This window comes from Ornithorhynchus anatinus, chromosome 14, assembly GCF_004115215.2.
Source record: "Ornithorhynchus anatinus isolate Pmale09 chromosome 14, mOrnAna1.pri.v4, whole genome shotgun sequence".
NCBI lineage: Eukaryota > Metazoa > Chordata > Mammalia > Monotremata > Ornithorhynchidae > Ornithorhynchus > Ornithorhynchus anatinus.
Window position 1 is genome coordinate 29,249,847 of NC_041741.1, and position 10,799 is coordinate 29,260,645.

The window sequence follows — 10,799 nt, forward strand, 5'->3', positions numbered from 1 at the left end:
CCCCCTGCAGCCCCAAACCCCCTTGTAGCCCCAACACCCCTGAAGCCCCAAACCCCTCCAGCCCCAAACACCTGCAGCCCCAAACTCCCTTCCAGCCCCAAACCCCCTTCCAGCCCCAAACCCCCTGCAGCCTCCAAACCCCCTTCCAGCCCCAAACCCCCTTCCAGCCCCAACCCCCTGCAGCCTCCAAACCCCCTTCCAGCCCCAAACCCCTCCAGCCCCAAACCCCCTGCAGCCTCCAAACCTTCTGCAGCCCCAAACCCCTTTGCAGCCCCAAACTCCCCTCCAGCCCCAGACCTCCTCCAGCCCCAAACCTCTCCAGCCCCAAACCCCTTTGCAGCCCCCAACCCCCCTCCAGCCCCCAAATCCCTTTGCAGCCCCAAACTTCCTGCAGCCCCTCACCTCTCCATCCCCAAACCCCCTCCAGCCCCGCACCTCTCCAGCCCCAAACCTCCTGCAGCCCCAAATCCCCTCCAGCCCCAAACCCTCTGCAGTCCCCAACCCCCCTGCAGCCCCCAAACCTCCTGCAGCCCCAAACCCCTGCAGCCCCTGCAGCCCCGCCCGGCGGCCTCCACTTACCGGTTGCGGGGGCTGGGGGAGCAGGGGGGGGTCCGGCTGCGGGATGGTGGGGGGGGGGGGCTCTCTGGCCCAGCTGAGCAGCGGGGAGGGCTCCGGGGGGGCGGGGGTTGGGAGTCGGGGAGGGAGAGGAGCCTGGGGCTGCAGGCTCAGAGGGAGTGCGGGCCGGAGGCGGGCTCTGCCTTTCTGCCAGTCTGTGCCTGTGGGTCGGAGACCAACATGTGCCCGGCCCTCCCAGGCAGCCACCGTTTAAAGACGCGGGGAGGAGGGAGGGCGAGGGGAGGAGGAGGAGGAGGAGGAGGAGGAGGAGGGAGGATGGGAAAGCCGCACCTCGCCTGACGCAGCGGCGTCTGCAGCCCCCGCCCGCACCGTCCTTCCCCTCCCACAGCCTCCTCCCCGCCTCTTCATCTCCGCACCACCCCCCGCAGCATCCTCCCTGCCCCCTCCCGCAGCATCCTACCTACCCCCCTTCCCGCAGCCTCCTTCCCCTCCAGCAGCATCCTCTCCACCCCCTCCCGCAGCATCTTCCCTGCCCCCTCCCGCAGCATCCTCTCCACCCCCTCCCCCGCAGCCTCCTTCCCCTCCCGCAGCATCCTCCTCACCCGCTTCCCGCAGCCTCCTTCCCCTCCTGCAGCATCCTCTCCACCCCCTTCCCCGCAGCATCCTCTCCACCTCCTTCCCGCAGCCTCCTTCCCCTCCAGCAGCATCCTCCCCAACCCCCCTGCCCCCTCCCGCAGCATCCTCCCCACCGGCTTCCCGCAGCATCCTTCCCCAGCCACAGCATCTTTCCCGCCGCTTCCCGCAACATCCATCCCCATCCACAGCATCCTTCCCACCTCCCTCCCTCAGCACCCCGCACTTACGGGGGCGGGGGTTGGGGAGGCTTTCCGCAGGCGTCTGCCTCGCCTCTCCTCCCACTTCCCCTTTTTTTCCCCAAGCATGAAGGAAAAAAAATTAAAGATGAAATCCTCTCATTAAAGGAGAAAAAAATGTCCCGATGTCCCAGAGGAAGGAAGGCATGGGAAGGAGGATCCCTCTCCCCTCCTGGGCCTTGGTCTCCGGGTCGGTGACCACGGGAGTCTGTCCTCCAGGAGAAGAGGGAAAGGCCGGGGGCGAGGGAGAAATGTCCCTGCGGCCTCTCAGTGGATTGAGCACAGGCCTGGGAGTCAGAAAGTCATGGATTCTAATCCCGACTCCACCACTAGCCTGTTGTCTGAACTTGGTCAAGTCATGTAACTTCTCTGGGCCTCAGTTCCCTCATCTGTAAAATGGGGATTAAGATTGTGAGCCCTATGTGGGACAATCGCCTTCTCCGTACCCCGGTGCTTAGAACAGTGCTTGGCACATAATAAGAGCTTAACAGATATTATCATCCTCTCGCTTCTCTCCTGGACTATTGCGGATACTCTCCTCCCCTTTCTGCGTCGAGGCCCACCCTAGGCTCACGCACTCTTGACAGGCAAGGGTAGACCTCGGGGTGGATGAGGTGGGTTGAGTTGGGATCCCCAAGTTGCTAGAGTGGAGAGAGACCTGGGCGCTGAAAGTCAAGCTCTTGCTTGGCAGGTTATGCTCTTTCAAAGAGCCCTACCTCACCCTATTTCCATCACTCTGCAACTTCCTCGCGATGCTCCGCATTTCTATCTGATTCATAAAAGTTCTCCACTTATATATACATGGACTGATAATGGGGCAATGTGTCTAATAGAACCCTGAGCACAATAGGAGGCCCTTTTCCTCGCATCATGAACCTGTCACGATGCCTCTTCCTTCTTCTCTCCCCCAGAGACGGGACACAAAACTTCAGTAGGTAAGCATCTCAGGGTTGGGGAATGGGCCTACCAATTCTGTCGTATTGGAATCCCCCGACCATCTAGTGCAGTGCTCTGCACCCATTTAAGCACAAATACCATTGATTTAGAAAACTTTAAGAACGTGTGACCAAGATGAAATTATATGTACATATCAGTGGGAAAGTAAAAAGCTTCAGCAAATTGAACTAGTAGGCTTCCACTTCCGAGAAGCAGGATTTATAGGCTACTTGGTTTCAGTAGGCTCGTGTTTTTGTTGTGTTTCCATTTGTTTGATGTAAGAGGAGGGGCATTTTGTGCCTGCCCTGTGCGACAGTACCTCAGAATGGCACAGTCTCCTAGGAAGTTGAGGTTTAAAATGGCAAAGATGGGGCAGTCGGAGCTTGGCTCCCCCAGAGAGACCTTATGAATCCACATCAATGAATGGATTTCCAGGAAAACCTTGCCAAAATGTAAACACATCAGAGAACACATCAAAATTAGGAAGTTTCTACCGGTCTCCAAAAACTACACAAACTCATATTGACATCCTTGCCTTCTGTATTACTTTGGCACAGCTAAAGATTCTAAACTACACGTGGATAATGTTTCGGGAGTTTAGGAATTTAGGCTTTAAGTACTTACCCTTTCTGATAAATCAAATGAGTGATTCGTCAAAACAGAACTTTTATCTTACTCTGTCACATCAATAAATGTGCTGTGAATCTTCTAAATACCTGCTTGAGACAGCATTTACCGAAAACAGTGTCCCTTTCTTAAAAGAAGCAATGCACTTAGCAAATACAATACGGGTTCAGGCCACACAAAACGTTCAGGAAAAGCTTCAAATTTTTGCTTTCTAAACCTGATCTTCAAGTTCAGAGACTGGTTAGATAGGAGTTTTTGTCACTGTATGCTTACGTACAGAAATGGCCTCTCCCCCGAATCCCACACTCATCTTCCAAAGTCTTTATAAATGAAGTATTTACCCCCTAGCATTTAACATATTTTCCTGATTAGAACCCTGCTGTAATTGGAAATCAGTGCCTGGTCCACCCAGGTTTCTGCCCATGCCAAGCTTGGCCAAGTCCCAGAACCGTAGCATTTGACTTGGAAAAAGATTTTGTCCAGCATGACTTCTGTGAACTACAAAAGCTAAGCCTGTGTGGTTGGCTCAAGGACCATTGGGAGTTGCAGTCCTAGACACAGAAGAGGCAAATGGAGACAAACGCGCAAGTGAAGAACTGCAGCGTTCATGAGGCCGAACCCCTTGATAAAAAAAAAAGCCCATACTACATCTAGTTCAATATAGCTTCACTCCCACTTTGGGGGTATCCCCAAGCCAATCAACTAACCAATCATATTTATTGAGCGCTTACTGCGTGCAGACCACTGCAATCAGCACTTGGGAGAGTGCAATAAACAGAGGTGATAGACACGTTCCCTGCCCACGAGCATAGCACTGAAGAAGGACCTGACTCTCACCTGAAATACAGAGGATTTGCAGAGTGATAGGACAATCATTGTCTATGCAGGTTCTAGTTTGATATTTCTCCCATCGCCTCATACGGACGAGAAAATCATTAGTACTACAAAGATGTCTACAGCACTTGATGTGACAATTATATCTTTTAGTCACCTATATTTCCATTATCCTTTCCCTATCAGTAGTTTATTCGTGGCTCAGTGGAAAGAGCACGGGCTTGGAAGTCAGAGGTCATGGGTTCAAATACCACTTCTGCCACTTGTCAGCTGTGTGACTGTTGGCAAGGCACTTAACTTCTCTGTGCCTCAGTTACCTCATCTGTAAAATGGGGATCAAGACTGTGAACCTCATGTGGGACATCCTGATTACCCTCTGTCTACCCCAGCGCTTAGAACAGTACTCTGCACATAGTAAGCACTTAACAAATACCATCGTCGTCATCATCATCATCTTTCTCCTCCATTAGATTGTCTTTGACCTCTATTGTGCTCTTCCAAGCCCTCATTCCAATACTCTGCACACAGTTAAGTGCTCAATAAATCCAGTTGGCTCATTGACAATCAGACATACGTTTCATGATATAATTCAGTAGCATACTCGTTCTCGATATTTAGGAGTCTGTAAGTGATTTGGGGAGCTATAACTGGAGATTTATATATACATGCCTGCATATATTTACAGTATTGTGTTTATATACACAAAAAACAGAAAAAGCTTCATTTTCAAAGATGACGCTAATAATGGTGAAATCCTACTCTGTAGGTAGATGTGGCTGAAAAGACCAATGAGTGATCAACAGTCCATTCTACCTCGTTTGCAACTAAACGTCATTCCTACTGTATCCTACGTGTTTCCCATTAACCCGACTGTATTTTCAAAACTGCTTCTCAGGATTCTGATCGTCACAAAAGCCACTACTTCAAGAAAGTATCCTCATGATTGCTTCCCATCCAACTGGTTTCAGTACACCAGTGGTTTCCCTAAAAGTCCACAGCTCTAAAACCAACACGCATAATTCACAGAAATTCTGGGATAATTTTAATGGTTTTTAAAAATGTAAATAAATCATTCATTAAATGGTTTAAGAAACGCATTAGAAAAGGAGACCGCCTACCCCAAACAGTATAGGAAGGCAGCGGGCCTAGAAGAAATAGCACTGGCCTGGGAGAAAGGGGATCTGGGTTCTAATCCCGACTCTGCCCTCTGTCTGCTGCGTCACCTTGGGAAAGCCACTTAATTTATCTGTGCCTCGGTTGCCTCCTAAGACTGTGAGCCTTATGTGAGATAGCCATTGTGTCCAACTTGATTGTCCTGGGTCTACCCCAGCCCATAGTACAGTGCCTGGAACATAGTGCTTAACAGGTGCTATCAAAAACAAAGGCTAAATCACTGTTCCTTCTAATTTTTAGAGAGAAAAAAACATAAGGATTTTATTTAAAATGGCCCAAACATAAGTTTTATTTTTTAATCAAAATGGTGGCCTTCTACTAAAATACCTGAATATTATTCTGACTCAGAAAAACATCATTAACAAACAAAACACGAGTGCTCCCCCTTGCCCTCTACAGCTAGACATTCTTTTCTAATGGCAACCCTATATCCAGGCTTCTCTTAGGCTTATATTCACTTACACTGCGCTTAAAATTTGCCTGTTTTTAGGTAAGAAGCAGATTTTTCTTTTTTGCCCAGATTATCAGCTCTGACTGTCAAATTGATCTGTAAAAGTGATTTGCAGGGAATCTCCAAGGCAGCATATATCACTAAAGTTTTCCGGTTGGTAAGAAATCATCTGATGGGAATAAAATCGTTGATGATCTCATAAAGCTGAGTGAGTGGGCAGAAAAGTGTCAGATGAGCTTCAGCATGAGCAAGTGTAAAGAAATGCATATAAAGCAAAACAATTCAAACTACAACTACATGGTAATGGCTTCTTAGTTATGAGTCAAGCATGAGTCAGAAGAGAAACCTGGGGTCACTGTTGAATTTCACAAAAATGATCAGGGAGATCAAAGCACTTCTGTATAATGGGACAATGAAACTGTGATTATTTTGTCTAAATACATCTTTAAAGACATCACGATGGATATTTTCAAAACCAAAAATGATGGGAATCTAGCAAATATAATTGTTATTCACTAAATCCCAACAAGCTAAGGGAACATCCATTGAAGTTTGAAAGGGTTAGGCTCAGAACAAATATTAAGCTATGGTTCATCACCCAAAAGCTGGTAAACATCCAGAATTACTAACATGGAAATATTTGCACAATAAAACCATTGGGAATATTTATGAGTAGTTTGGATTCATTGATGGAGGAGAGGTCCATAATTGGTTACCAAAGGGAATGTTAAATCCTGAGGAAAACTTTAGGATTGTAGGACATCCCATTAAAAGGGAGGTCAAGGAGATTGAGCTTTCTACTGTTACTCCGAGCATCATGATGCCAGGATCGGAGGGAAAACTGTGTGCTGAATGGATCATTAGACTGATCTAGTTATAACCTTTTTTAATAATTTATGAAAGGAGATAGTACTGGCAGTGAAAACTGCCGGGGGATCTCCTTGATTTCCATTTTAAGTTAGGTTCTAGCCAGAGTCATTCTGATCAGGCTACAGAAGACGATAGTCAACTATATACCACCTGAATAAGACCGAAGTATGAGATGATCTTTGCAGTATGATAGGTAAAGAAAAATGCACAAGGCAAAATCAAAACCTTTGTATCCAAACTGCCCCACCTAGGTTGTGAGACCGCACCTCCTAAGGAAAATATATTTGCTCTGGGACCATTTTTTAAAATGGTATTTGTTAATCACTTACTATATGCCAGACACTGTGCTAAATGCTTGGGTTGACACAAGAGAAAAGCAGTGTTGCTCAGTGGAAAGAGCCCGGTCTTGGGAGTCAGAGGTTATGGGTTTGAATCCCAACTCTGCCACTTGTCAGCTGTGTGACTGTGGGCAAGTCACTTAACTTCTCTGTGCCTCAGTTACCTCATCTGGAAAATGGGGGTTAACTGTGAGCCTCACGTGGGACAACCTAATGACCCTGTATCTACCCCAGTGTTTAGAGCAGTGCTCTGCACATAGTAAGCATTTAAATAGCAACATTATTATTATTATTATTATTATAATCAGGTTGGATACAGTCCCTGTCCCACATGGAGCTCACAGTCTTAATTCCTATTTTAGAGATGCAGTAACTGAGGCACAGAAAAGTGAATGGCCCAAGGTCACCCAGCAAAAAAAGGGGCAGATCTGAGATTAGAACCCAGTTCCTTCTAACTCCCAGGCCCATGCTCTATCCACTAGACCATATTGCTTCTCTGTGCCTTCACCTCTTTCACCTGTGCCTTTCATGAACCATATTCAACATCAAGTGGCAGGACAGGATTCCCATTAACTAGGTTGTGGAAGCCAGACAGCTCACCAGCACTGAAGCAATGCACACAGCAGCTCTACTCTGTACATATGAGGAGAACGTTTGGTGCTCTACCCGCAGTAAATGCTCAGGGCCTTTAATTGAATGGGTACGAGTAGGGTTCCCAAGCAGCTGCTATATAGAAAAATAAAAGGATGTACCTGCGAGCCTGGAGGCTGAAACTCATGATTTATAAAAATAGGGAAACACAGTTTCCAGCAATGCAATACAGCAGTTCATGGCTGGGAGACCTTAGTGGGGGCCTAATGGGCAGTAATTAGGATAGAGGTTGTTGTCCTCGAGCAAAGCCTTCGTAAAAACTGAGACGTCAGAAGAGACAGTCGGAAACAGAGAGGGGTCAATGTAGGACAATCCCATTAGATCCAGAAGGATTTATCCTTACTTGTAAACAATGTGGGAGTGTGTCTTTCCCTAGGGGATTTTCAGACATACTCTCTTCTCCAGATAGGAACTCACCTTCAGTAATGTCGTCTTTGAAAACAAGGAACATGGGTTCTTTCTTGCTCTCTCTCTGTGTACATATGTAATATATATCTATATCATGTATATACTCAGATCTGTTAACCTACTGTGGCATGTATTCACATTTATATGGTTTAGAAGTCCCTATAAAAGTGTCAAAGAATATTAAAATGAAATGATAAAGAAAAGGTTCAGAGAATAAAGACGAAACCCCAAATGTTCATAAAGCAGAATTAGATTTAATGTCAGAGTTCATGGCATGGACAGAAAACCCCAGGCTGAAGGCTTACTCATGTAAGAAGCTTGCACAAATAGCCAAGAGATGTATAATGTGACACTGAGGTTCCAGGCAAGGGTGTGTGAAATTATTGTAAGAGGAAAATTCATTCTAGAGCTCCTAAGACACTGCAGACATTGCTCTGATTCAGACTACTAGCAGACAAGAAGAAAAAAAAGTCTTGAAGGTATAGTATCATATTGTTTAAAGATCCATATATACTAGTAATATGGAGCTGTACTACTGTCCTGACAGACTACTAGCACACATGAAAAACAAGTCTTAAAAGTATTGTATCATGTAGTTCAGATCATTGGTAGTAAAAAGTATATACTAAAAATATGGAACAGCAAGCATTCAAAAAATAGCCAGCTAAATGGAGAGGTATCTATTTTTCATGGCATTTGTTTACTATGGGACCATCAACAGGTTTATCAATATTATCTGTATTGAAAATGGTTTTAGGTGCTGATACAACAATAAAAGAGTTTGTTTCATCAAGATGTTTAAAATCTAATAGAAAAGACAAGCAAGCATAAATTGTCAAATATATGTCAAAGGAAGGAAACAGATACACGTTATTAAAACTAAAAAGAATAATTAATTCAATGAACAAACAACCAGAAACCCATATGCATATTGGAGAGTTATGTACAGGAAAGTGGTATATTAGTAATGGAATGCATTCATTCAGTATAATGGATACTTTTAATCCCCATAGCATATTCTAGAGAAAATTTCCCTACCCATTTGCAAACATAAAGAGGTATCTTGAAAGTAGGGGAGATGCTAGCAGGTTCTATACTAGCCAATTATCTGGTTAATTCATTGCCTCAAAGACACAGACCTATACTTGATCCCTGTCCCTGCTTAGACCAGAATATCCTGGAGGAGTTGCATGCTATTTGAGGCCATATTCTTTAGATGCCAGGGGCGCTCCCTTGGTGTCTTTGAACCATGAAGAGGTGGGGAATGGTGTCTTCCAAGAAAGATCACATGATAATCCCCTCTTTTCCCTCCACCAACCCCGGACCCCCTTCAAACCTCCTCTGAAAGGAGACAAAAAGAAAAAGGGCAAATCTAGGATAGAGCTGCCCTGAATCAGGAAGTTCAATTTCACAATGTTACAGCCAATTCTGAATCCCCGCACTCCACAGGTTATAAAACCCTCTCAGGATCACACCTGGAGAGTTTCCAGTACTCTACCAGTCTCGACTGTGGGAGGAAGAATCAAGCAGAGGCATATCCATTCGATTTCTAACTTGTGCAGTGGCTAGTGAGTGGAAGGCCATCTGCTACAAGTCAAAACTCACCTGTGCTAGGCAGTAGTGGCATGGGAGAGAATTGAGGTCAGAGACTCATGTTTACCACATGGAAGGAAGCAATGGTCAACCACATCTGTATTTTTACCAAGAAAACTCTATGGATACTTTACCGGAATAATTGCAGATGGAGATGGGGCGTTCTGGGAGAGATGTGTCTATGGTGTCGCTTCGGGTCGGGCGTGACTCTACAGCATGAGACAACAACAACAACAGGTTACAAGGATGTTCGTTTGACAACTGCTGTTTTACCATCTCATGGTGTTCTGATGTGCCAGTCTTCTTCAAGATTTTACCTAGCAAAGAAAGAGTTCACCAGGGGCAGTCCTTTGGTGAAATATAGTTTGAGGGGAAGCAATTTCTATAGCAATTCTAGACCCTTTCCATGTGGGGAGAGAAATAGTTTCCATAAAAGTACTGTTCAGCTACATTGGAGATATCAAAAGGGCAAGACATCTCCTCAGTAACAGGAGGTCAATACGATGGACCCCACTTGTGTGGGATTTCTGTCAGGAGGCTAAGTCCCTTCAAGGTACTGTACAAATTGAGGGGCTCATGGGGCTGAAGCCCCAGGGCTCCAGGATAAATAAGGGACCAAATAATAGTAGTAGAATTTATTGACTGCCCACTTAGTATAGCACACTATACTAGGTCATAAGTACAAAATATATGTAACATATTCCCTGCCTCAAAGGAGCTTACGCTTTAATGGGGAAGACAGACATCAAAATCTATGATCATCCAATTGTATTTACTATGTGCAGAGAGCACTGTACTAAGCTCTTGGACACTACAGTAGAACAGTGTTGGTAGAAGCGTTCCTTGTCCGCAAGGAGCCTCTTGTGGTCATTCCGGGCAGTTTTTCCCCACCAAATCAATGTACCTTATGGTTTCAGCATGCCCTTCCCTCTCTGATCAGTTAGCATGGTGCAGTTTATGCTTTAAGCTTTGCCAGTAATACCGCAACAGCTCACAGAGTCAGGTGGCTAGTCACCAAGATATTGTTGCAGTCTTTGATTGTAAACAGAATAACATAATAGCACCATGTTTGCCCTTTCCTTTCCATCCAAACTGCTACCGTGTTCATCCAAACATTTATCCTACCCAGCCTTGAGTACTGCATCAGCATCCTTATTGACTTCCCTGCCTCCTGTCACTCCACACTCGATTCATACTTCACTCTGCTGCCTGGATCACTTTTTTCTGAAAATGTTTTCGATCCATATATCCCACTCTTCAAGAACCCCCAGTGATTGCCCACCCACCTCCTTACCAATGGCTTTAAGTCACTCAGTCTCCTTGCCTTCTTTTACCTGATATCTCTGATTTCCTACTACAATTAGGTTGATTACCTTGTATCTACCCCTGTCCTTAGAGCAGTACTTGAGATATAGTAAGCACTTAATAAATATCATATAAATTCCTTACAGTGCTGTCCATCCAGTATGC

The 10,799-nt window shown here is 45.7% G+C and overlaps 1 non-coding gene across 1 annotated transcript; it reads left to right on the forward strand.

The window, feature by feature from the left end:
• Positions 1 to 9,193: 9,193 nt before the first annotated feature.
• Positions 9,194 to 9,331, forward strand: LOC114816781. The gene has a single exon (XR_003764589.1). It is a non-coding gene; the product is annotated as a small nucleolar RNA SNORA7 (small nucleolar RNA).
• Positions 9,332 to 10,799: the final 1,468 nt, after the last annotated feature.